At 39.7% G+C, this 27,657-nt stretch overlaps 2 protein-coding genes across 3 annotated transcripts in view; one reads left to right on the forward strand and one right to left on the reverse strand.

Annotated features, from left to right (window-relative positions):
* Nucleotides 1-27,657, forward strand: part of LOC139723414 (pre-mRNA-processing factor 39-like) — a 444,659-nt gene that overhangs the window by 65,418 nt on the left and 351,584 nt on the right. The window lies entirely within an intron of this gene.
* The window catches only part of LOC139723412 (muscarinic acetylcholine receptor M5-like), a 151,155-nt gene that overhangs the window by 21,436 nt on the left and 102,062 nt on the right, over nucleotides 1-27,657 (reverse strand). The gene's annotated exons all lie outside the window — the stretch shown is intronic.

Below are 27,657 nucleotides of genomic sequence, written 5' to 3' on the forward strand. Positions count from 1 at the left end.
ATTGCCCGTGTATTTTACTGTCCCATATAATGCTCAAGAATTAAGTACGTGGAGAAGAGAAAATATTTTAACATTCTCCAAATGCATGTGTGCATATGAGCAATCGTGGGTTTGCAATAGCATCACCAATTTGTGAGTAACGATTTTTTACGCAGCACATCGTGTGCCGTTCTGTATATAGTTCATCTCAAAGTTTTGCTCCTGCCGCTCAGCTCTATCATATTATTCCAGTATCATTATTAGGGAATGAAATAGATGGAGGAAGACATGACTCGTCCTGGCCTTTTCATTGCCATCTACTTTAAGTCCTCTCTTCATCTTTTTATCCCTTGATGTTATAAAGCGCGAAGACTTGACGGTTTGGAGGCTATAAAAAGCGCGTCGCAACACAAACAGCTGTCACAAACAGAAATTCTATATCTTGACCTAATTCCCTTTATAAACGCTTGTCTACAAGCGCATTGATTCGTGCGTAGCACGTCTAATGTGCACTTTATGATTTTAATGGCGTCTCCCCGCGCGACTGTCCGAGAAACTGATAGCATTCCATTAAGACTCGTGGCGGATTATTTCACTTTGTGAATTATCAACGTCAAATCTAATACTGATGTGTCAAACCCTGTTTGTGAGGAAATGACGCGGAAAGGATTGGGAGCATGAACGTGTTCGTATGAGGAAAAAGAAGGCAAAGAAGAAAAAAAAAGCTTATGTATCACACACCTATATGAAGACCTATACACAGTAACAATGACCACAAAATATTTGACAAAGATTCTCTTCATTATCTGGTGTTGGATAGACGAAGATTATGCAAAAATGTGTATTTGTGTTTGTGTTTATTCATGTGCGTGGGTTTGTGAGTGCGCGAAAGGTATGATTATGAAGACAGTGATGAGAAACAGAATCTTATTGTGACGTTTCATGAGTATTTGCCTGGTTTTGTTTTTTTTTATCGTGACTTCAGTGGCTTCAAACGAAACGTTTTCTTTTAACAGCGTATGAATATGTTTTTAACGTTATTTATTCATTTATTTATCTATCTATCTATTCATTAATTTTGGAAGACGGGCAAAATTTCTGTTGTGCTTTTACCTCATTTCTATGGATTTTATAGTTTAAAGAACAAGGACTATACATAAATACTATATACAACAACGTTTGAATAACTGGCTCAAAAACGAATTAGTTCTAAGGTCTTCTTGCTGACCGAAACTGTCCTTGTAATTACCTTTAGTCACTGATATAGCAAGTAATAACATGTCCATGAGCTTGGATCTCTATTCATTGGCGATTTATTATTGGCATACAATTGGCATGTTCCCTGTACTAAGGTGACGCCTGTGGCAGCGGCAGTACAAATACTAGTGAGACACTGTCGTAAAACATCTCCAGGCCTGGGTTACTCAGTCCGCGAGGTGAATGGTAAATGTCATCGACCGGTCGCGCGAGAGTTCCCGTATGTTGCGTTAATTAATTCTATATCTCAGACTGTGACGAATGTTTACTGAATTTGTCGCCATCGCGGCTGTTACAATGTTTTTATGGCCCGGTGCGCTAGAGAGGGGTGTGTGTCATCACGGGGGCAAGAATCACGCAGCCAAGACTTGTCTCTTTTTGGACGCTTGACACGTATCTTGCCACTTGTTGACCACACGATTTTCTCTACTTTCAATCACTCCATTTACACACGATTACCGCTGGCAGTACAATAGATGAGGGCGGTTTCCATCGCGAAAGATTGAAACCACATTATTTATCTCAAGGTGTTGTTGCTGGTTTTTTTTTTCCTACAAAAAGAAAAAGGTCATAACGCTAGTGAATGTGACGGTGATAAGAAAATTATCTGCAAGTGTCATGCTGTTCGAGACTGGTAGATGTTCACTAATTCCTCAATTCAACCAAGGAAACTTCTACCTCAGCTATTTGCTACGACTCAACGTATACGTGATCGAATCAGGGGACACCAGTCTTCGATGAAGGACAGTGCCTCCAGATAATGATCTTAAGCATCCAGTGGACTAAGTGTCCGACACAGTCAATTGACGATAGGACACGCTGATGCCATAACGGTGGTCGTCAGTATCTCGTTCTTCTGGGAGACGGGAGAGGCAAACCTTCCCTGATGGATAGGAACCTTGCCAAAGAGATTCCGGACACCATTTCTGCTTCTACACATCGGATGAAGATAATGATGATAGTTATACTCCCATGATTCCTACGCGCAATAATCTCTCCATCTCTACACGTGTATATTATACTTACAATGTTGATCCGCCTGAGAGCAAGGGGTAAGCTTGCGTATGCAAGAAAAAAAAAACCGTACATGAGCATATTGCGTCATGGACAGTAAGACTTCCACAACAAACGCAATCCCATGGACATCTAGACAAATTCCTACACGCCACCACGAATCTTACGGATGAGGAAACGGATTCACTCACGGAATGCGTGCTTGCGTCACAATGAACGGAGTAGAGTTTGGTTAACGCAGTTACAACTACAAGCATCAGCATCTGATTTGTGTTCTTCACAATTTTCATACCTTGATGTTGAACTTTTCACGATTTGTCCTCAAAAAGAAGATGTGGATCAGTGGCAATCAACTTTACGTACTTCAAAAAACAATCATGCGTCATAAAATATCGTCATTTAAGTGTACCATCATTTATGTACGTAGATCTCTGACATCAGCGCAAACACGCGGGACATTGATGCGTTGTGACATCACAATGGGCAGAAACTTTAGGTCACTGAATGCGATTTAAATCATTTGCCCGCTATTCGTGTGTCCAATATCTCCGTTTCAGGCGTATCTCGAGTAGCGTTGTTTGTACACAGGTTGCGCTGGAGGGCCCTTTAGGGATGCTTAAAACTTCCGCCACAGAGTAAATACGTGTCCCGATAGGTAAGCCTACTCATGAGGACATCGGAACTGACTTCCGAGAACAAACACACAACTTGGAGGACTCGACAAATCACAGACAACCACCACCCCCCCCCCCTCGAAAAAAAAAAATCACCACACATACACAGACACGCAAAATGCATAGTGTATCCATTGCTCTCTGTTCCAATACATACATGTTTTGCTTTGCACCTTATTCTTGTCTCTGTAAACAATACACGCGCTGCTGGTGTGGTGATTTATCGTATGGTGTATTGCGAAAACGGTAAGCTGGAAGTATCCTACGAGTGCCATATCTACAGTCACCAATATAAGACGTATGTAATGCGTATTTACAAAATTCCTCTTATCTTTCTTTGAAACCTTTGACACCTCGAAACCTATGCCTTATATTCATTACCTCATCATCAGCACCAGCCTCACTACACTCGAGGCTAGTTTATATATATATATATATATAAAACAAGATATCAAACTAAAGCTTGTTTACAGTCATTACTATGAAACACCAATTTGTTTCGATAGTTTACCATTGCCCCTGACCTTTCAAATTCAAATTCAAATTCAAAGTTTATTTCAATACCAGTCTCGAGTGTAGCGAGGCTGGTGCTGATGACGAGGTAATGAATATCAGGTATAGGTTTCGAGGTGCTCATCAAAGAAAGATTAGAGGAATTTTGTAAATACGTATTGTATACATCTTATGTTAGGCTTTTAAAGTCGGCAGATTCTATAAAATTTCAAGATTTAATAGGCGGTATCATCTACACGTCACCAGTACGAGAAAGAATTACCATGAAGCACAATGGGAATTTAATTTCACTGTTTTCATTCATATTCATTGAAATAATGTTGACACATGCAACACATACCACGACAAGCACGGCAAGTATTGCAGATTAATAAACGTAATACTTTTCTTCGAGCATAAACATGCGGGACATGCACAGATGAATAAGTACATAAAGATAGAACGTTACAACGCCAAATTTGCCCGTTTTACTATGCATATCAAGTGCTGCTGTTGTTGCTGCTGCTGCTGCTGATGATGATGATAATGATAATAATGATAATAATGATAATAATGATAATGATAATGATAATAATAATAATAATAATAATAATAATGATAATAATAATGATAATAATAATTAATGGTCATTTACCAAGGGTATAGACTGGTATTGTTCTTTTAAAATGACCCTGCCATTATTATATTACCCCAACAATGCGGGGTACACATTCCTACATTTGAGTCGATAGAGACATCGTGGAAAAGGGCATGTTGTCCACGGACGTAAGCACTAGCTTGATAGGACTCGTTCTCGGACCCTCCGTTTCAGTCGAGAGTATCATCCACTACACCACATGCAGTGACTCCTCGTTAAACGTTAAGATATTAAAGTAAAGCAATCAAATCGTAGAAATCCCGCTAAACACCTGAGGAATAAAGACAGATTGGAAATGGACAATTAATTGGTGTATCATCTTTTCATCTATCAACGGAGCGAGCTCCGCGAAAAGGTGTTTGTGTCGAAATACGCCAAAGAAGCTTGTTGTCATCTTCTGCCAGTCTATTCCTGCATTGTCGTTTACTTGATAAGGTTTCAAATGCCTCGTGAGATATCAAATAATCTCTTCAATTTCTGTGTAATTTAGGGAATAGGAAGTGACTGCTACTTGCTCATTTCTCCTAGAAATGGAGAAGATGTGTGTCGTTTTGAAGAGGGTCGTCCTTAATCACAAAGTGTTTGTTATTTATGGAACATTTGCTGAGTAGTCATAATCAAAAGTAAAACAGGGAGCGGCTGAAAGTGCGATTTATAGTCTATAAAGTAAATATAAATCAAACTTTTATAAGTTTGACTGATAAGAGAGAACAGAGAATAACAAGGACGTAGTCTATCTGGTTTCTGCATGAGAATCATTATGATTATCACGATGAAATCGACTCTTTCCTCGTTTGGTTTGGCGCAATAAGAATGTCTCTTTCTCGATTTCCAGCGCGGACTATTGATTACGACATTTCAGCTCATCGACTTTTGTAAAACGGAGAAAATCCTTCGTTTCGCTACCAAACGAAAGATGACTTTATCAAATGACGAATCGGCGATGCGGAATACCGCTTCCACGATGATGTGCTTCCTGCAGCTTTGTCTCGGCAGTAATCAGCCTGATTTATGTCTAAGGCTTGCTCCCGGGCTGCGTTTAATGACATCTTGCGCTCAAAACAGAGGGGCGAAGAATGATAGCGGCCAGCTATAAATCTTCGCCGGGATTGCGACCACGAAACAGGTAGTTTTACATGTCGGATGAGACGATAATCATCCATCGATGTCAGCTCTTCCTTCACCAAAGATTCCTGCGAGCGATTCCCTGGCCCAAACACTCCTAACCCCACCTCATCTGGACAGTGCAGTGCATTCTGATGGATGCCAGTTTAAGTGAGGCCGACTGAGGTCACGTGGTTGCGGTCTGATACTAAAGAGTCAAGCCCAGCACCCTAGATCTTGAATCTCCTCTTTATCACTTCATGCATGGAGTGACCAGTTTGACCATTACCTGATTTAGTTCGTCCGGCGTGACCGCATTCAAATTGCTCACTGTCCGCTCTGCATCCACGGTTAACCGATCCGTTTTCCAATTTCCTTGTTTTTGTAACGCTTTCACGCTCTGTCCCAGTTTTTATCGAGTTTCTTGAATGTCAGATGCAAATGGTGGTTTGATTCTCCTTTTCTATCCTTCTTCTTGCCTCATGATTCGAGTTCACATTTCGACCACAACAGGTGTGATTACAGAGCAGAAGAACACCTACAGAAAACCGCAAGATGCAACGGAACTAGATCTCATTAAGTAAATGTCAGATTGTCAAACTGAGCACTTGGTTGGTGTTTAATGCTATTTTTATGCTCGTCTCCTCAATCGAATACAGCTTATTACACCATGCACCACGTAGCACAAGAAAATAACAGATTGCGAATGCATACTACTGAGATGATAGCTGTCTTCTTCTTGGGTACTTCGAATTGCTGTAACTGTAACCAAGCTTTACTCTCAAAAGTTTGCTATGTTGCCACAAGAGAGTAATCAGAGCATCGTTAGGTGTGTAGGCTGTGTGTTTTTACACAGATCATTTCAGATGGATTCTCCGCTGCATATGCGCTAACGAGTAAGTAGACTGGCCCTGGATTTTCTGCTCCCAGCTTGTTTCGTTATTAATTTTTGCCGGTAGAAGTGGAGTGCTCAACGAGGAATCATCGACCTCTTGGGATTGAAACACTAATGAGGGCCTGATGACTGAGCCGAAAACGTGGGCAGGGAAAGATATAAAAAAGGGGGAAGGGAAATTGCGCCTTGTGGGATATTATGAAAACAATGAGGATGGATCTTTTCATCTGATGTTTTTCCAGGCATCCGAAGCAATGCGGAGCCGTTGGGGAATACGTCTGACAAGCAGGCAGAATTTGGCCTACGTGAACATTTAAGAAAATTTGAAGAGATGATCTGCAATTGGCTGTTCAGAGAAAGTCGTCCATGAGTTTTCGAGATAGGGGCCTAGTATAGATAGAGACAGATAGATGATATCATAGATAGATAGATAAATAGATACATAGATAGATAGATAGATAGAGATATGGATATATATATATAGAGAGAGAGAGATAGATATGGGGATAGAGGGAGAGAGAGATAGATACAGAGAAATACACAGATAGAGATAGATAGACAGAAAGATAGAGTGAGAGACAGAGAGAGAGAAAGAGAGAGAGAGAGAGAGAGAGAGAGAGAGGAGACGTAATTAGTATCCGTAACAAAGGATGTTTTCTGCCCTCGAGAAGGTTGAAGCGCATTTGATCCAGACCTTTTCCGCGATTGAGATATGTGTGGAACTGGATATTATCTTGTTTATATTGTCCACCATATCAAACCTTGATGCAGGAAACTTGATGGTCACGTAAGGAGTTAGGATTGCCTCTATATCAGCAGCATTTTCTTTCAAAGTTGTCAACAAACTGAAAAGTCTTATTCTTTTCCACATGATTATCTTTATAGTTCGGTCCGACACGACATTACGAATTATCGCAAAAGATATTCGTGCTGGCGTTATACGTCATCTAGATAACCCTGATGCTTGTAACTGGTTGCTAGGGCTAGAATGCCGATGCAAACAAGCCTGTACACATCCAGGCATTATAATGACCAACTAGTTTACCCAGCCATCTGCGCCGCTTCTTCGGCTATTCCCTGACACGAAATGAAATTTCAGGAAGGACGGACACTGGCTGTCGTCTGCTGATGCAGGTTAGAATCGTGAGAGTTTGCAAGGGCTTACTCCTACCGCTAATGGACCTTAGCTCGTCAAGAAACGAAGGTATCTTTTCGTCATGGAATACCTTCAGTATCATTTCCATTTCACACATGATAATTTTGTCTCTCTGAAAAAAAAAAGAAACACCACCGAAGCTTCACTTTTTGTAGTTCGTATGCAATGCAGTCACTTATAAAGGAACATACTATAATGGAACATGCTATTTAATATCGTGCCTTCCATAGCGGTCTTCATTGAATGATCTGCTTGGTCACTTCGCGTTAAAAAAAACCAACAACAACAACTCAGTTTCAGAATCCACCTGCGTCTTCATATTCATGACTTTACCCTTGGATTTTCAAAGCATCTGTGCAGGTCATATCGCTGTCCACTCTTTAAAAACAACAACAACCCAGTCTATGGCGGCATACCTCAGAGATGAAGTCATCGAAGTCCTCGTAGCTGTATATTAATATACTGTGCATATTTGACTAATTGACAGATTTACTATACTGTACTTGAATTTCATGCACATTTCTCTACACAAAGGTTTGTTCCTGACAACAAGATAACTTGCCCACGGCTTGCCCGACATAGCAACAGCTCGAATATGCAGAGTGGATTCCAGCATTGATGTTTATTCATCAGGAACGAGTTAATGGAAAAGCTTCTCACTACAATACATAGAGGACCCCGGAGAAGAAAGTTCAACATTCATAAAGTTGACTACTAACATTACTAAATCAGTGTATTACAGACCCATCATAACCTTATAGCATCCCCCTTTGGCGTGCCATAACCTCCTTCCTTGGCCAACAGAGAGGCACAGAAGTAGGCAGTGTTTTCGTTCGAAATGCCACGAGAGAATCAGCCATTGTGCACAGGCGAGAGCGCCAAATTACGTGTGAATTTATGCAACCGTCTTGGCGCCAAATTGCCCTTAGAGATTTCTACCTGCCAAAAATAAACTTTCACAAGATATATACAGAGCCGCAGTGAAATCTGCGTTGAAAAAGGGAACGGATCATCTATTGTGATGTAACATTGAACTTGCTGCATTCACTTTTAGAAATGCCACGTAGATTCTCGCGGCGGAGTGAATCACGAACAACTTATATTTAACTTGATGTTGTCAATACATCATCACCGCTATCCAAATTCCATTGTCATAATACCTTAAGTTACGCCTTATATTTCATTACGCCTTAAACACTATGCCATTTGTATTGTTTATTCATCTAATTCACTTTAGCTGTAAGTGGACTCGGGGTTAATTCTCCAGTAAAAGACAGTATAGTTTACGTTCATTATTAAACTTATCTCGAATTTTAAAAGTGAAAGTGCCCAGTATGTGTGCAGATGAGATGACATATAAACACAGGTTTTGTATTTCCTCTCAATATTTGCATATCATACATACATGCATCGTAAACCAATCTTTGTTGGTATAATGTGCTTTTTTGTTATTCTTGGGAAATTGATTTCTTCCTGTTCCTTCAAAGCTCCTATCAATAGATTATCTTAAGATACTAGTACCTACATGCTTATATAAGTGTGGGACTGTATACCTTATGAATTGTGCTAGAGGGGGTGGGGTGATGTGCATGGTGTTTCATTGTGCACTGAATATTTATTTTATTCGTATGCCGTCTTGTATACTGAATTACATGTATGTGCATAAAACCTAAGCGCTTCGAACTTCTTTAATATCCGAAGATTGTATCTATATTTTTACATGCAGACAATAATCAATCTTGAATCTTGGATTTCATATCTTAGAAAGATTCATCAAATTTGGATCAAGGCGGTAAAATGCATCCATAAAACAGCCAGACCACTGGCATGTCTTGAGAAAAAGTGATGACCTAGAAAACGAGTTAAGAAAAAAGGCAAAAACGGAGTAGGGGTGAAGGGGTCGTATATTCACCCAGGGGCGTCAATTCGTGGACATCCGCCCACCTGGTGACTGTACTACGGAGCGAGGGACAAAATAAATACTGGAAGGTAAAAACCTGTCTTTACTCTTGGTTGGGAACGATGCGGTCTTTTCTTCCTACAGGTGTTATGTTAAAAGAAATAATCGCTATTGGACAAATCATTTTTGTTTGGTTTTTATTCCACATTTCCTGCATGCTTCCAGAGTGGACATCAATTCCAATCTTTCTTTTTGTTCGTTTGCCTGTTTTGCACAAATTGCAAACTTCCCGAATCCATCATTCTTCATTGGATTTAGCTTTGAGGAATTCACATCTCCACGGTATTAAGTAGTTGACAATTCCGCCGTAGATTTTGTTAAAACATATACAAAATCGGGACTTTTTTTTCTTCTTTTTACGTGGGCATTAATCTTTTTACACTTTCTGTTAGTCAGAGCGTCAAAATTGGCGCCGATATTGACAGGACTGGTTATCTCAAACTCCAGTTTTCCGTAATGTCCGACTATGTTCAGCAGAAAAAAAAATGAGTTCAGCCCGTGCATTGGAAAGGTACTCTGAACTTCGGTGTTTATTATCTCAACCCTTCAAAATTCTATCAAGCTTCGTATCGGGTCCGCCACGGGATAGTCAACTCCAAACAAAGCGGGAGCGCGCTGTCACGCGTGATTTATTGGCTGGCAAACGAAGCTGGGTCGCGGGGAGAGCTGGCTACACCGGTGAGCACGGTTCGCGCGGAGATGTTCTAGCTCAGGAGAAAATAAACAATCAACATGGGGGAATTTAGAAGTTTATTGCAGTTTACTGACAACGGCACATGAGCCATTCTCTGCAAATGAGAGTCGAATTTAACTCTAGTGATCTCGGCAAGTCGAAAACTCGCAGCGTATAATGTCAGCATTAAATGCGCGAGGAGGTACAAAAAGGGACCTGGATGTGATTACGTTCCTTTTGTAGCTGCTGCCCACGAGTGGACTCCGGACTGACTCTGCGCCAATAACTAAGCGGTCTTTTGACAAGTCGACATGAAAACTGGCCAGTGATAAATGAGTGGAACAGATTACCAGTGAGTGGTGACCTTTGAAACGCCCTCTCCAAGATCTCTCACACACAGATACACAGATACATGCACATTCACATTCACACACACACACACACACGCACGCACACACACACACAAACACACACATTAGGTCCAAACAAATATACTGCCTCCTTTCTTACACAAGATTGTTCAAAGTGCATCGTATAGAGACAGCGTTGGACAACGCGCGAAATCTTGCGAAGATATGGACGTAATTTGAGAATGCTGGTCTCCAATACAAGCACACTCCGTGTCACATCTGAGCGCGGATGTATTATGTAATAGTTGCAACCTGTGTGATCAGTAACATGATACGGCGGAGCGAAACTTGAGTGAAAGAAACCAGACGGATTGAATACGAATGATGGCCGTTGGGTTCAATTTGCCCGCGCCACTGTAAGAGCAAACGGTATCTCTACACAATTCATGGTAAAGCTGATATGTACAGGAATATTTGTGTGACGGCATGCTGAAGTCATCCTTATACTAAATCAGTAATTCCAGATGTGAATTAATTGTATTTGCTACACAACCCTGCATCAATCTGTAAAATTATGTTTATTAAAACGCACACACACACACACACACACGCACTCAGTAGAGAATGCACTTGCTACTTGAAACAAACCCAGTAAAATATATCTTCAGGCGCAAGTGTCTTTACTTTGTTTCCCTCTACAAATTAGATTTGTTAAGATCGTAACTGATCTGTAAATCAACAAACATGTCAGAAAAAGGAACCAGTGGGACTCGAACCTGTGGACTCGAACCCACAGGTTCCTTTTTTTCCGACATGTTTGTTAATTCACAGATCAGCAGTTGTGATCTTAACAAATCTAATTTGTAGAGGGAGACAAAGTGCAGAAACTTGCGCCTGAACCTTCATCCCTCTGAATATCTTTCTTTCATAAAATATATCTTAACAAAAAAAAAAAAATCGATATCTAATTGAATAATTGTACCTTCACATTAAAATAAGTTGAAGTATCGATACATACGATTATGTCGAAATTTCGTTGCTTTCCTTTGATTCGTTCGGAAGACATATAATCTTGTGAACCAAATCTTGGAAGCCATTAGGTAGGAAATGATTCGTTATGTTTTCTACTTATCGGGACAAAAAAGGGTATTTTGTTCAGATGTAAGCTGTGTAACCATTATATTCATGTTTTCACAGAAGCTTTTTTTAATGTCAAGGCAATGAGTATGACAGCTTGAATCAGACTGAAGTTTTATAATGAATAAGTTGGGCATCATCTAAAATCAAGAATGGTAAATGTGATTAAACACATGTTAAAAGATCCCAGAAATGTGTTTATTTGAAGGGTCAGTGGATGTAAATTGGCCATTCAGCATAGTGTAAGATGGAGAAGTAGGGAGTTTATATCTTAAAACAGAACAAATCTCATGTAATTTATAAGTGTCTCTTGATTGACCAAGTTAAGAATTTATCCCCATTTCCTGCCCCAATTATACTGTCTAAATATACGACCAGTCCAATCCAAAACCCTATGTACACTTCCCAGCTTTATAGTCTCATATCCTTTTATTAACAAGACCATCAAACCTCCAATGAAACTTCCATTCAGAACCCAACCATCTTTGTTATTACTTTGGTTAATCTCTACTCAATAGTTAATCCTTCCCTTTGTCCTCAATCAAGTTTAAGTAAATTCAGACTAACTGTGTTTACAATTCCCACCACCAGTCCCTTACACGGTACTGTTCAATGAACCTATAATCCCCACATCATAGATCCTCTCCTACTAATCTCTTAACTTCTATCCATGTCCCTATATATCTTATGCTTCTGGAGTTGAGGAATCAATCTTACTCCGGCCCCGACTCTGTTCGGTCATGTGCCAAGAAGGAGTGGAACAGTATTCTTTATATATACTACCGACAATATTCCCTCGTCAATATTATGCACCATTCTGGAATTCCTGATTATTATATCTAATAAACTAAATTGTATATCTTGGAACCACCACCTTGTCTCCTGCATTAACTAATTTTCGACTGTGGCTTGACATCATATACTACAGTTGAGAGTGCACACCACGCTACCGACACATAAAACCAGCACTCTTACAGTGGTAGCAGCGGTTTAAACTGGTGGCCATCGCAACCGCTCGGACTTACAATTTCGCTTAATTCGCTGATAATTTGTTCCTGGCTGCCTTGGCTTGCAGCATCACCACATGACTCGATGTCGCCTCGTCCTGAGATGCCTTCGTCTTCTTGACCTGTGCTTCGTTTAGCCAATGTGTATGTTTCTACATGGAAGACTCTACAACTGAATCCTTAGTGTGTTCCTGCTGTCCTCAGACTGGATACAAGTTTTTATATTGCTTTGTGGATGCCTGCACGCGCTTTGTGGTTGCCTGCACGCTTCCTTTACCAGTTCCTCTGACATTTTTCATACCTGCACTACCTCGGCCCTCTTCTTTTCCTTGGAACGTCCATCGCTGGTGGCCGGTGCTCAGTCATATCTGCTTTGTCATCGTATCCTGTGCTGGTGTGTGCTGCCTCATCCTATCTGATGATCCTACCCTATTTCATCTTCTTCTGTCTCGCTGACGGCCTGTCTTCAGCTCATTCGCGGATCTACCTGATCGGGATCTCCGCTATAACCTCCATATCTTTTAGCAGATCGCGTCCATGCTGGTTCCTTCTACACAATCATGTCCTCCGGATTCTCCACATCCTTGCATAATAATTCCAGTTCTTGATGGTCGCAGCTAAGTTCACTGATTGATTTAATTTTTTTGTGCTTTGGACTCTAAACACTATCATTTCCACCCCCCTCGTTTGCATTCAAGTTACAGTGGAATTTTCTTGACCCATGATATGTTGATCTGTATCAATTTATCTAGACAACACAATTTTTGGTAGATACACTTCATGATTGTAACATTTTTATTTTCTTGAATTCCGTAAGGTAACGTGGCCTGATTGACTTTTTTTTACCATTTGTAAATAATATCTAGCTATTTTTTGTCATCTTAATTGTAGTTGGCATTCTTATTTCTTGTTGACTGTTTTTCCCCTCATTGTCACTGTAAACATTTAGTTATATTGATTCTGTACATTGATATTCCTTCTTTTCCACACACTTTTTTTTTCAACACAATGTATTCTTCCCGGGATCATAATTACTCTCGAGATCGATCTCACAGTTTTCGACCCCATTCACCCTCCTATCATTCCTATCGCTCCCCCTATCACTCCCGTTCTCCCTCCCCGGAGCGCCATTCATCCTACTCCCATTCTCGTTCACACTATCGCCTTCGTTCTCCTTCTCATGACTATAGTTCTTCCTATTCCCGACATCATCGCTATCACTCGCGTTCTCCTTCCCCTGATCATTACTCTAACTACTCTAACCACTCCATGTCTTCAACCAGTCGGTATGGTCACGATCATCGTTATGATGATTCAAGTCATTACCGATATGGCCCTAATACACTCTCTCCTGGGGTTTTATCTGGAACCACTGGCTCTCAGTCTCATGCATATCCCCGAGATCGTGAGCATTCCCATCGCCCTCGTACCCCATCATTTCATGACACATCATATTCTCGGGATGATTCCTTCCCTCCTCGGTCACCCCAAACAACATCCACCAGACTTCATTCTCCACCCCCACCTCCACATGATACCACCGGTGTCAGAAAGCTTTCTTCTCCACCCCCGCCTCCTTCTCCTGGTGGTCATTACAAAGGTGGAAATGACGAATTACCTGTATCTTCATCTTTCCCTTCAACAATAGACAGAGGTCATAATCCATCCCCTCCTTCATCTCCATCACCAGCTGTACCGATTGAAGTAGCTTCACTTCCGTCATCGGCATCAGCATGTGCCGATTCATCGTCAATTTCATCTCCTCCCTCTCCTCCCGCACCTCCTACTAACCTGTCCTCCTTTTTTAGTGTTCTGTTAGAACATGGTGTACGCCTTCATCAGGCTCAGCACCAGAATCTAATCATCCGGCAGGTCACTGCCTGGATCCGTTCTGGACATGTACCCCCAAAATCGACCATCCCTCATTATGAGGAATGCTTGTTCAAGTTCCGGCATCAGTTTGAGCGTTTCATAATTCGTGATGGATTGTTGTATCGGCGGAAGAGACATCCGTCTGGGATAATGATAGAACAGGTTGTCATTCCCTATTCTGTGATCCCTACTGTCCTGTCTGTCATGCATGCTTCCATGTCAGCTCTTCACTTCGGTACAGCCAAGACAATTGAGCTTATCGAAGGGCTCTGCTACTGGCATGGGATGCGCAAAGACATTGCAGACCTCTGCTCTCACTGTGAGGCCTGTAATTCGTATCGCACCTCAGTTTTCCCGCCTCCCTCACTGCCACAAACATGTGCAGTGATTTCCCACCCCTCATCCCCATCTTCCCCGACTCCAATCCGATCTCTGAAAAGCACTCATCCAACCTCTAGCCCACTTTCCCCTCTTACTATTGACTGCGACATTCTTCCCCTTAACTCTGACTCCGACGCCCCTACATCATCTCCCACTGGGACTGATTCGGACAGCTCCACCCCTTTCTCTACCTCTTCTCCTCCTGATTTGCCCGACTACCAACCCCCTCTCCAAGCTCACTGTACTGTTTCCTCGCAAACCCACACATTTCAGCCCCTTCCCCCATCTCTGCCCCATACTCACTATCCTCAGCCGTCGCCCAGCCACTTCACGAATTGGGACTCTGTGGTCCCCTCTCACATGTCCATTGCCTCATCACACCTCTTTTACGATCCACACGCTGTGATCCATGCCGATAGTGTTCGGACACACGGCAGTCAGCTTCCTAATCCCCCAAATGATTATGATCCATCATAATTTATGATCTCATTTTTTTGTGACAGGATGTAACGAAGCCCTTTTTTTCCTTTACTTCCAAATTTCAAATTTCAGAATTCTCATTAATTATTTACGCATAATCAAGCATTTATGGCAAGTCTCCTTATCCCTTCCGCTTCCTTGGCACTTAAATTCCTATTTCATAGTAGTGAAACTTTGTTTTTAATGTCATCTCTATTTTATACATTCTTTCTGTACCTTCAATGATATTTTGCTCACTCCTCCCCGTCCCACATGGCTGTTCATTCATTTTTCTGCATTGTCCATACTTTCCCCTTTTTCCTTCTCACTCTCTGTCACGTTCAATTGCCCCTTTCTTGACCGTTTTATATCCCGATTTCTGCTTCTTGCTCAACAATAATGTGGTTTAACTTCTGATGTAGATTTGTAGTATTATTTGGTATTTAGGTTTTTCATTGTTAGTATGTGAATTGTGTTTTATTTCTGAAAGAATTTTTTTTAAAACATGATTAATGAGTGTTTTTACTTTCTAGCATAAATTTCTTAATTAAGTATGGTTGTAACTTTTGATTTTTTTGTGAGAAATGTTGTTTTTCTGATCAATTGCTTTTGTATAGAAAAAAAAAAGGAAAAAATTGTACCATTAGTAAACTTGTTGCAGTCTAGATATATATGCACATTGTCACTACATATAAATGTCCTGTTGTTTGCCCAACTTTTTTCTTATACATAATATTATCTACACAATTTGAATTACTCTTGATGCCAGATATCTTTTTACATGTTGTTCATCAACATCATTATTTACAAGTTTCTTGCATGGTGCATTTCAAAGACACCAACTCTGTATTTAGGTCATTTAATCTAATTGCTTCATTCTCCTTTCTCCTCTGTCTGTTCCTCTTCTTTGTTTTTTTTTAATGATTATACTGTTCTTTTTTCAACATATTTGCTGTGCACAAGACTAGATGTATGCAATCAGTGTATTCTTCTAGTTTGTAGTTTTGTCATTTATGTTAAGTGTTTTTTTAACGTATGGTGATATAATTTTTGTCAATTTTTGGACCTCTGATTGTTCTTTGAGTTTTACATAGAGTTTGTGGATTACTATGATGATCTCTTATTTTCCTATCCCTTCTATTTCCATTCTAGATTTAATGTATATTGTTACCTCGGTATGTATTGGTTACTATATATGATATGTGTAGGCCATGCTGTTTTTCCTACACCTCTCAAGACAATGATATGTCCCCTGGAAAATAGGTTTCTTTGGTGATTTTTTTTTTATACCTCATCTGCAAGATTTATGTACACATCAATCTTCTTTTTAATCATTTCACTAATTTGTTAATTATCAATATGCTACTCCATTTGATTATGTTTTGTGTAGCAACCATTTATATTATGTTTACATGTCAACAGTGTTTTCTTATAATTTTTTTTTTCTCTCCGTAAATGTATTAGAATTTTTTTATTTGTCAATCGTTTGAACTCTTTAAATATTGCAGTATATAATTATGAAACGAGGACGTTTCTTTTTGAAAGATTGGACGAATGTAAGATGGAGAAGTAGGGAGTTTATATCTTAAAACAGAACAAATCTCATGTAATTTATAAGTGTCTCTTGATTGACCAAGTTAAGAATTTATCCCCATTTCCTGCCCCAATTATACTGTCTAAATATACGACCAGTCCAATCCAAAACCCTATGTACACTTCCCAGCTTTATAGTCTCATATCCTTTTATTAACAAGACCATCAAACCTCCAATGAAACTTCCATTCAGAACCCAACCATCTTTGTTATTACTTTGGTTAATCTCTACTCAATAGTTAATCCTTCCCTTTGTCCTCAATCAAGTTTAAGTAAATTCAGACTAACTGTGTTTACAATTCCCACCACCAGTCCCTTACACGGTACTGTTCAATGAACCTATAATCCCCACATCATAGATCCTCTCCTACTAATCTCTTAACTTCTATCCATGTCCCTATATATCTTATGCTTCTGGAGTTGAGGAATCAATCTTACTCCGGCCCCGACTCTGTTCGGTCATGTGCCAAGAAGGAGTGGAACAGTATTCTTTATATATACTACCGACAATATTCCCTCGTCAATATTATGCACCATTCTGGAATTCCTGATTATTATATCTAATAAACTAAATTGTATATCTTGGAACCACCACCTTGTCTCCTGCATTAACTAATTTTCGACTGTGGCTTGACATCATATACTACAGTTGAGAGTGCACACCACGCTACCGACACATAAAACCAGCACTCTTACAATAGTATTACACAAAATACCAGCATGATGCGGCATAATTTCCATTTTAGATTTCTATGGGTTAAGTTTCTAAAGGCAGTAATTCAGTTGAACTTAGAGAATGAACATCATGGATACATTATCTTTCTAATAGATATCTAATACTTCTGTTTTTACTAATAACTAAATTATGAAAAACAAGCGAACATTGCAAAAAACTGATTTTTATTTCAAATCATGACACACCACTGATACATTAAATCAATCTTCTCTACGTTTAGCTATTATCTCTCTTTCTTTCTTTCTTTCTCTCTCTCTCTCTCTCTCTATATATATATATATACATATACATACATATATATATATATATATATATATATATATATATATATATATATAATAGCATACATACTTATGATACAGGCCGGCAGTGCATGACAAAAGTTATAGTGCACGCAAAATATAACGTTTTCAAACGATAACCCACTATCGATGTGACTGTCGGTTTTTGCTCCCTCACTTTTATCATCGAGTACTTGAATCCCGCATCTTATCGACGCGATTGCGCCACAACCGCGATAAGCTTTGCTCGATATTATCGTTATTCTCGATTCTCGCTGGCTGTGCCAGCAACTTATCTGTGTGGGACTAGCTTTCAGCGGTAGATTTAAACATGGAAGCTGAAAACAACAGCAGGTTCGCTACTTTTACAGAGACTGATCTATAGATAAAGACACAAAGAAAACAAAGGATGTCATCAAATACGCCCTACGAATTTTAGACTCCTACTGTTCTGAAGAAGGAATCAATCCGACGGATATTAAGCAAGTCAACCCAAGATTTGTGCTGCTTTCTCCGTACATTCTACGCGGAAGTGCCCCGTAGATGGGCAGCGTATGTACGGTATACGCTAAGCGCTCTTTGATCACGCTACACGCTATACATATGAACTTCTACAACACACTCTCGGCATCCAAATTTTCAGCAATGGTGACTACAATGATGGTGACTTGCTACACAAAGTGAAAGTCAACGCCTACAATGCCTGGCACGAGCCTTGTTTTTAAATCCAGTAGATCCCTAATCCTACAATACATCATCTAACAAATTGTAAGGCATTAGTCCTAGTCATGGACCCAGTGCAGTAAGTAGGGCGTCACTCTAACGTGTGAACTACATCCATAGACCTATTCGGTCTAATTACGTTCCACTCGTAGATCTAACGTTGGTCCTAACCTATCGTACTGTTACTTGCACTGTTAGATCTAGATCTTGACCCTAGACTCGATAGTTGAATTTGGATTTTCAGGATTTTGTCTACACAGGTTCAAAGAAACTGGTAATTGGTATTGTCTAGACACGGCATGCACGTGTAACATGTTAGAATCTTAAGTGATCTAGCCTTTCGTGTGGTTCGCCTGGGTATGTATGCTATTTTATATAACACATAGTGCATGACATCTTATTGCACTATAACAAGTACCAAGCACTCCAAATTCTGAATTTGCCCTCAGACAGTTATATTCAATTCGGCCTGCGGCCTCATTGAATATAACTGACCTTCGGGGCAAATTCAGAATTTGTCGGTGCTTATATTGTTATAGTGCATTCAGCCTCATGCACTATATATATAATATATGCATTATAAATTCATATATATGTAACATTATATATACAGAGTGTATATGATATATATATATATATATATATATATATATATATAACTATTATATACATAAAATTGAGTAAGTTGTCCACGTGTTGGCGTGATAAAATCATCAATAACAAAACTGAAACAAAGTTCATGCTGTATTCACCAACAGTTTATTTCGGCACACAAATTTTCGAGCGATTCGCTCTTTCTCAAGTGTTGATACTGAGAGAACAATAACAATGAATTGAACTGAATTGAATTAAATTGTTATTGTTCTCTTAGGATCAACACTTGAGAAAGAGCGAATCGCTCGAAAATTTGTGTGCCTAAATAAACTGTTGGTGAATACAGCATAAATTTTGCTTCAGTTTTGTTTTTGATGATAATCCATGTATATTGGACAATAGCGAGATAGATTAATTTATAAAAGGGACACGTCAATATATGCCTTTAGACAATGGATCTTGGTTTGCAAATTAATGAATATAATTATGAAAGCATGAAATCGGTGTAGGCCTATGCCACACATAGTGTCTATGTTGTTTCCTCTATTGAATTGCCATAATTCTTGTTTTTACCGGCCCAGCAGAGCATCTTTAATGGTGGGAAAACTGTTCTGCGGATATTTCTTTCCCCAACGCAACAAAGTGACGTAAGTTCCGACGACATCAAATTGATGTGTAAGTTGGATTGAATAGCATGATTTACGAGACAAGCATGACACGCAACGGAAGTTGTAAACCTTTGCACTTCCTGTGGTCACGAATTTCATTCATCCGAAGTTCGCAATATTTTCTTTCTTACCATTGATTATGTCGTGTTACAAAACACACATTATTTCCTAAGCAAATAACTTACGTCAAGCCACAGAACGCACTCATGGCAGATTTTACCAAGTTTATACGAAGCCAGAAGGCAATTCCTTCTATCAAGTCCCTACTTTCTTGCCGTTTCTTCGTATACCTGTCCATAAAAGGTACACATTGTAGAGAGCAATTGTTTCTATACATTATACGTTCATTTAAGTTATACAACGCGTTCTCCTGGGTGATGAGATTGATTGATTGATATTGATTGATGTGCACTAAATGTGATTATAGTATTACATAGTTTAACCAAGGAGGTAGGCCTATCAGGTGAATACCTCCTTCGTATAACACTGGGACGCCAGTTCGCTTGATTGGCTGAAAACTGCAATAAAAGAGTAGGCGAGCAAACAAACACGACTGTCCAGGGAAAAAAAAACAACAACAAATGGATACCCCCCCCCCCCCCAAAAAAAAAAAAAAAAAGAAAAGAAGTAAAACTGCTATGGCTGACATCTGTACGTGGAAGTCAGTAGCATTTTCTACAATCCACCCACTGTCAGAATAATGTGACGCAGTAACACCATCTTCTCAACCAGCTCTCTTACAGGATTACGCCGTTGTCTAACAGTCTGTCTGTCTGTCTGTCTGTCTGTCTGTTGTATGTTTGTTTTATTTTTGTGCTCTTTGCTCCCTACACCGCCGGGCGTGCTTCCTGCTAATGCTCATGTTTGGCTGTTTGGAGTCCAAACAGAACGTGCGACTTGTTTTTCACTTTCAACGACTGACATTAGCTAATCGTTTTTGAAAAACAAAACAATACGATCAAAAGCAAAGCAGAGTGGTTCATTAGATATCGGAACACGTCATCTAATACCGCATGTATGGATTGTATGTAGAGGCTATCGTGTTTTATCCAACAAAGCTTTATCAATATTCCGTGTATTTCACCCAACATGAAGGCATAGCTCCATTGAATAACATTTTACGGAATAAAGTCTGATCGGATATACAATAGCTGCATGAATTCACAAAGAGTAAATATGCTTTACTATTCAATGGATCGAAATTTGTATTTGACAAGCTACCTCGATCCGTATTTTGCCACATATATCCAGTAAATTTGCATTTGTGCGAACCAAAAGCATATCTTGCTCTTCTTGCGTTATGGACATGGGATCGTGTGTTCATGCTTATTTGTTAGAGAACAATACGGCAGTTCATATTACAATGTATGACATTCTCGAGCCATTTTCAATTTCTATATTGCGTTAGCGTGACTACTGAATATTCAACCCCCTGAGGCCATGTAAACAGAAATTACGGTGCAATCGCGCGATCACTGTACAGTGGCAAATTTAGTCTATTGATTAGGAGCGTCTGTCTGAATATAGAAATGTCTTCGGCGGAAAGTCCACTTCATGTTTACGGGGATTACACAATGCCATGATTTTTCTAGTCGTTCTATGCAGACATACCTATGTACAATCCTCGCATGGCTATACCCTGTTCCTACAAAATCACAAACCGACAGAGCGAGAGTCTGAAAATCTCAAATTCCTACTGATGCATCGTCCTTTGAAGGGAGGCAGACGTGAAATTGTAACCGATGTGTAATAATTCCACACTGATCGAAATGCCTTGATGGTCTCCGGGGACTGTCCCCGGTTGACCTAGCGCAGTAGAAGATCGATCAGAGTCGAACCTCTCCTGGGTCCATTCCAACCCACTCGATTCACATCCTGCGCCAATCTGTTCTTGCCTAGGCAAATATATAGAGAGGCATGCATAGAGCGACGAAATGACGACCACAAAGAGAAGGACTAAAGAAAGATTATACTATATATATATCTATCTATCTATCTATCTATCTATATATATATATATATATATATATATATATATATATAATTATTATATAAATATGTGTTAATATGAAAGTTATATAATAGAGAGAGAGAGAGAGAGAGAGTAGTGAGAGACAAGGAGAGAGTAATACAGCGAAATATGAACCGAGAGATGCTAGAAGACTGGTAGAGATGGTTACAGCTCGTTATTCCGAAGGTTCGATATTCCGAAGGCTCTTTGTTCCTAAGATTCGTTGTTCCGACAATCTTCGGAATAACGAATCTTCGGAACAACGAATCTTCGGAATAACGCCACAAATTTTCGGATTAACGAACCCTTTTTCATTTTCGGATTAAAGAACCTGTAGGTATAGGGAATTTGCGTGTTTCGGATTAACAACCCTTCGGAATAACGAACCTTCGGAATAGCGAACCTTCGGAATAACGAACAGCACCCGTAGAGATAAGGGGAGAGATGGATTAAGAGGGAGAAGAGTTAAATTGTTGTTTTATTTATTCTTTCTTTGTTCAGCCGACTTTTGAGACTGTAGGCATAGCATAATATTGTAGGTAGAATTTACACATTGTATATCATTACCCTCCTCTTAAAGATGCCAATTTGGTACTGGCTCTTTCATTTGTACCACCAGGACGTGGTTCTTGAGGCATCTTAATTTTCATATACAGTCGGGAGTATTTCCTGGCGAAGGGGACAAAAATCAACAAACAAGCAGAAAAAAACCCTGACACATATTACCGAGACGGTCACATTCGCATTGCCGAAGCTCCAATATTCTCATGTAATGCGTACGACATTTCCGACAACATTTCAACATTTGCGTGGATGATCCCTCTAAGTGCATGTGGTATAGGAATTGTTAAACACGAGCTGTCCTGATGTCCACATTCAGCTTTTAAAATACGAGGAATATCTATTTACCCCACCCCAAAGCATTGAAATCATAAACACACAGAAAGCTTATTTTATTGACATTTATTTCATAAAGCTTACATGATAAAAAAATGTAGCAGAGAAGCAATGATACTCAGATACCTTTTCCCCCGACACTCGTTTAAGTCATAAGATCCAACCCCCGTGGGTGGTAATAATGGACCGTGAGAAGCGAGGATTAATAAACGTAGAATTCCCCAATTCATCGAATACGCGTGTTCCTTCCGATAGTCACAGCGGTTGGTGTGCATTTCTGCGAATCTACTCACGCATTCAGTCGATTAATACTGGATTCTAAATACAAACAGCGTCTGCAATGAAGACAAGGACAAAACGCGGGGTGTGGATTTACAGGAGAAAACGTGTCGCTAGTTTGTTGGATCGTGTAAGAGTACGTGTCGTTGTTAAGGAAAGATTTCGATTAAGCGCGATCAGACATGCGGAAACTATGTACGTTTACGCGTCTTTGATGTATAATTTTGCTTGTTTGTCTCTTCTTTTGTATGTTGGTTGAACCCTACTCTCCCTTCCTCGTTAGAAATCGTCATTTCGTTATCGTCTCGCACCGAATTTTATTCGGGACCAGACATTTCTGGCACATATCACATAATTATGTTCACAGTAATGATGTAGTAACAACATACACAGAGTAACCTTTTCATCGTTGCAGTCGAATGGAAATGCCAAAAGTTCTCGCATGAAATTACAGAGAATTCAACTTGGAAAAAAAATAGATAAAGAAAAGTCTTCCAAATACCTGAGCATTTGAATTGGTATTAAGGACTGGCTGTTCAACCACATAAAGCCAACTCAATCCGAATCTAAGTGGCTGTTGGAAATGATGGGTGATATAGAGTTGCTGCAACCTTTTAGTGAGGTATGCTTTTACGCAAATGTCACATTCACCACATTTCACAGATGTGCGATGAAAGTCTCCTCCGTGTCGGTGGACGAGCTGTTGATGGAGTTTGGATAATCCATGAACGTTTACACTCTGATGCATGTAATTGAGATGTATTTATTAATGCATAGATTTCTAATAGTGATTATACGATCAACAACTAGGTGCTGATAACTACAATATTGATTTGTTAGAACGTGGTTTGAGTAAGATTGCAATTAGGCAAATGTAGCGTGAGCTATACCGGTGGCGATGATAGAAGAGGCGTAGCCGTGCAGATATTTTATGGTATTTAAGGATGTTCGAACAGCACTAAGGACAATCAACAGATGTCTGTGTCTTACAAGATAAGAGTGACGTTTTCCTGGAGTGCGTATGCAATCATGCACAACTCATCCTATCCGGAAATTTCTATGGATCAATTTCAAATAACAGGCCTTTTAGGACCTCTCAAAATGCTTCGTCAAGTTATGCCATGCTGGTATACTCTGCGACAAACGTAAGATATGTAAGCAAACACTCATATTATGATAAAAGAGGAATATACCTCACGCGACACTGCCATTATACATCAACACCACGGAAGTAACTTTAAGTAAGAGGAAACCGAAATTGCATTGGATACTCATCACGCATCAGAAAGCTCAAAGAGGATATGATACTAGATGGATGGCTTGGTGTCAATATGATAAATTTATGGAATGCCTGTCAAACAAGGAATAAACCTCATCTCGTCTTACATTTTCCTTTAACTCTTGGCTTTCTTTAAATCCTTGTATTCTTAGAAAATAATGACGACACAAAGTGGATATACAAAAATACACAAGGCTATCAGATTTACCTTGATAATATTACATTTCTTTTTCATGGAGCTGTGAAGTGTACGTTCCAGTATGGAATTTCAATGGAAGGTGCTCTGGGAGAGATAGGATTTTTGTTACAATATCACTGCTGTTGACACTAAATATAAGAACAAATATTTATATAAAGATATATCTCACCATCTCAGTATCACATGAAAGGATCTATGCGATTCATACTGGCAGTAACTGACAGTATTTACTTACATGGCTAAAGAAAGGACGGTGTTTTAATCCTAATCATGTCAATATCGTATAACGCTAGTTACACCACTGACACATGCGCCTTGACGATTAAGTGTTCAGTCATGCTTAGATTGGGCTGCCGAAGCTCTTCCTATGAAGTATCCTGTCGTACAAAAACAAAAGTTCAACGAACGCGTTGCTTTCGCTGTGGAGATCCCTCTTCCTAGATCCCTCTCCTTGAAAACATACAATAACACATTGATACAGTGTAGACATACAGGGCTCGACACTGTAGTTTCTTTTTTTTTCTGGTGGCTAGTTCGGAGCACTGGACTATTCTTTTTTAACCTTAAATTTTGGTGGCCCGAAATAAAAGGAAATTGAACAAAAAAAAAAATCATTTTGAATTTCAGCTGCCTGATAGGGCCACCAAGAGATAACCACTTAGGAAATTTGGTGGCCAGACATCAACTTTTTAGAGCCGCCGGACCACCGGACCACCTCTAATATCGAGACAAAGTACATAATATGTAAATATTATGTGTACAAGCAAACACAGTGAGAAATATAGAGGGCAGGGGCGGATCCAGGAAATTCCGTAAAGGGGAGGGGGCGCAACAAATATATTTCTGGTGCCACTTCCGGGTTTCATCGGCTGACAAGGAAAAAAAGGGGGAGTGGGGTTACCCTTTCAGTTTTTTCTTTTTATTTCTTTTGTTTTAACACAAAATAAAGGGGACCCCCCTCCCCCCAACCCCCAACCCCCGGATCCGCCACTGGAGGGAGAGAAAAAAGAAGAGGAAGTGGAAGAATTAAGTATTTCCAGGAACATTTTCCCGCACTAGACTGTTCTTCATTTACAATAACGCCAAGTTCACTCTGTCGTCAATAATTGCTAACATCACATTCGTTACAGCTAAAAATCGATTTGAACGAAAAATAGCGCACAGTAGTTGTGGGCATACTGAGTCCCCGGGCAGTGAACCTGTGTAAAGAGCTTGCTATATCAAACGAACATCAGCTTAGCAGTCATCACTTGATATGTCAATGCTGTTGAAACAACATTGGCAAAACACTGCTGAACATCAGTGATGCCTAGAGCCTAATTGCAGTTTGACCAGCCGATCTTACGTAATTGCCCTAGGACGTCGTTACCAACGCCCTCTGTAGTTCGCATTCGATCACCAACCAGTCGACGCCGCCTTTCATTTAATGAGCGTAATCAGCGCTAATTAATCAACACCCCTTATCACCGGGCCTGGAAGAAAAATAAAGCCATAAAGCAGCGATGGAGTGGTGAATGGCAGGTCGGCTCGATTAATCCAATGAAAATGGGGCCGGAGAAGGGGCAATTTTGTTGTGTGTTAACGTGATTTCTCGTTCCTCTCTTCTCCATCAGATCTTGGTGGCACTTAGAGGTTTCATTACAGGTGAGGCAGCGACATGAGAAGAGCACGGTAGTACACCAGCGAGATAATTGGCAGAGATAGAAGGAATATGTGACGAGAGTGGAGTGCTTATGAGCTGTAATAAAAGAGGAAGATATCAAGAGCTACATAGTCGATCCCGCGGGATTATCACTAGTCTCAATCCAAGGCGTCCTCTATCTTTCTTCCGCTCTGGTGCATGTGCGCCCAGCAACACTATAGTATTCTCTGTCCTGAAAGTTATCCCGAAGTTGGACTCGATTACAACGTATTGATGATGAAATGTGATGATAATAAAAACGACTTATCATGACAGGTGATCAAATTTCTGGAAATCAGACTACGACACAATAGCTTACGGGAAAGGAATAGGCCTAGATGGCAAGTCATCTTTATACCATAAAGCGGATGCGTGACATGAATTTATAATGTCATTTTTAGTGAAAATGTCATATAATACTATATGTCATATCATATGTCATAAGAATGACAGATATTCTCACATCCAAAGAGATGATTACGCACCACCTGCGTATTCCGCGGACCGGTGGACGAAATACATAGATTATTGTACACTACACCGTATATACAATATAACTATATTTATGCACTTGTCAGATGACCAACACTTATGAGCAACAGGTTTCGATGTGTTATTACAGCTCACATCAAATCACCATCACCAGATCACCATATGAGAAAGGAAGAGAGAGAGAGAAGGGGGGGGGGGTAGGGAGGGGGAAGAAGAAAAAATGCGTCAATACGAAGAAAACACCTGATACTAATGACGTGTTAGCATTGACAGAAGATGAATAATTTCACAAAAGTGATACTAGCTACTACCAAAAAAATAAATAAATAAAAACGCAATTCCGATTTGCTGAAATTATCGTGGTCCTTTCACTGTAGTATGCATTTTGCTTCAAACAACAGCTTTACACTCGGAAAAGCTCTTAGATTACTTTACTGACGTCAATATTTTGTATCTTAATACTACATTTAGTGATGTGCTCGCACTTCGGTTTGGTGGAAACTGTCACAATGTGCTGAACTTAAATTTAAAACTGAAGTTTAACTACTTCCCGTTGATACGATAGAATCAAAAGCACGTGCGCATTAATCTAAAATGGGCAAAGAAGGCATGGTAGGATGACAATGATCGAAAAATGAATACACAAAACAAAACAAATTTACGGAGCTCGGTTTAGTAGTAGTTAGGTCTTGAAATTCATACTGAGGTCCCGAATTCGAGCCTTGGCAACTACTTGCGTCCTTGAATAAGAAAATTGTTACAAAGACTATTCCTTCACAACCCAGATGCAGATGTATTAATGGGTAATAGCCATACAGAGCTCTCTGGACAAGGAGCATCGACACTGAAATTACTACCCTGGGTCTATAAATGGGCATACTATTCTCACTATATTTGTAATTTTCATGCCTTTTTCTTCCTTCCAATTTCAATTTCACCTAATTTCTGAAACTTGTTCTTTCAAGAAGCGGATGTGTGACTTTTGAAAAATTAATGTTGCGGTATTCATATCGTAAGTCAATGTTTGGGTACAAGTAGAAATAGGTACGCTGTGGTCTACAATAATGAGTAGATTTGTCACGACTTTGATTAATGGTCTGTAATGAAACATATAGTCATCGCAAACACTATTCTTGCTTTTTGAATGAAAATACTT

Source organism: Diadema antillarum, unplaced genomic scaffold, assembly GCF_040938485.1.
Source record: "Diadema antillarum isolate AM-2024a unplaced genomic scaffold, OU_Dant_1.0 scf00000188, whole genome shotgun sequence".
Taxonomy (NCBI): Eukaryota; Metazoa; Echinodermata; class Echinoidea; order Diadematoida; family Diadematidae; genus Diadema; species Diadema antillarum.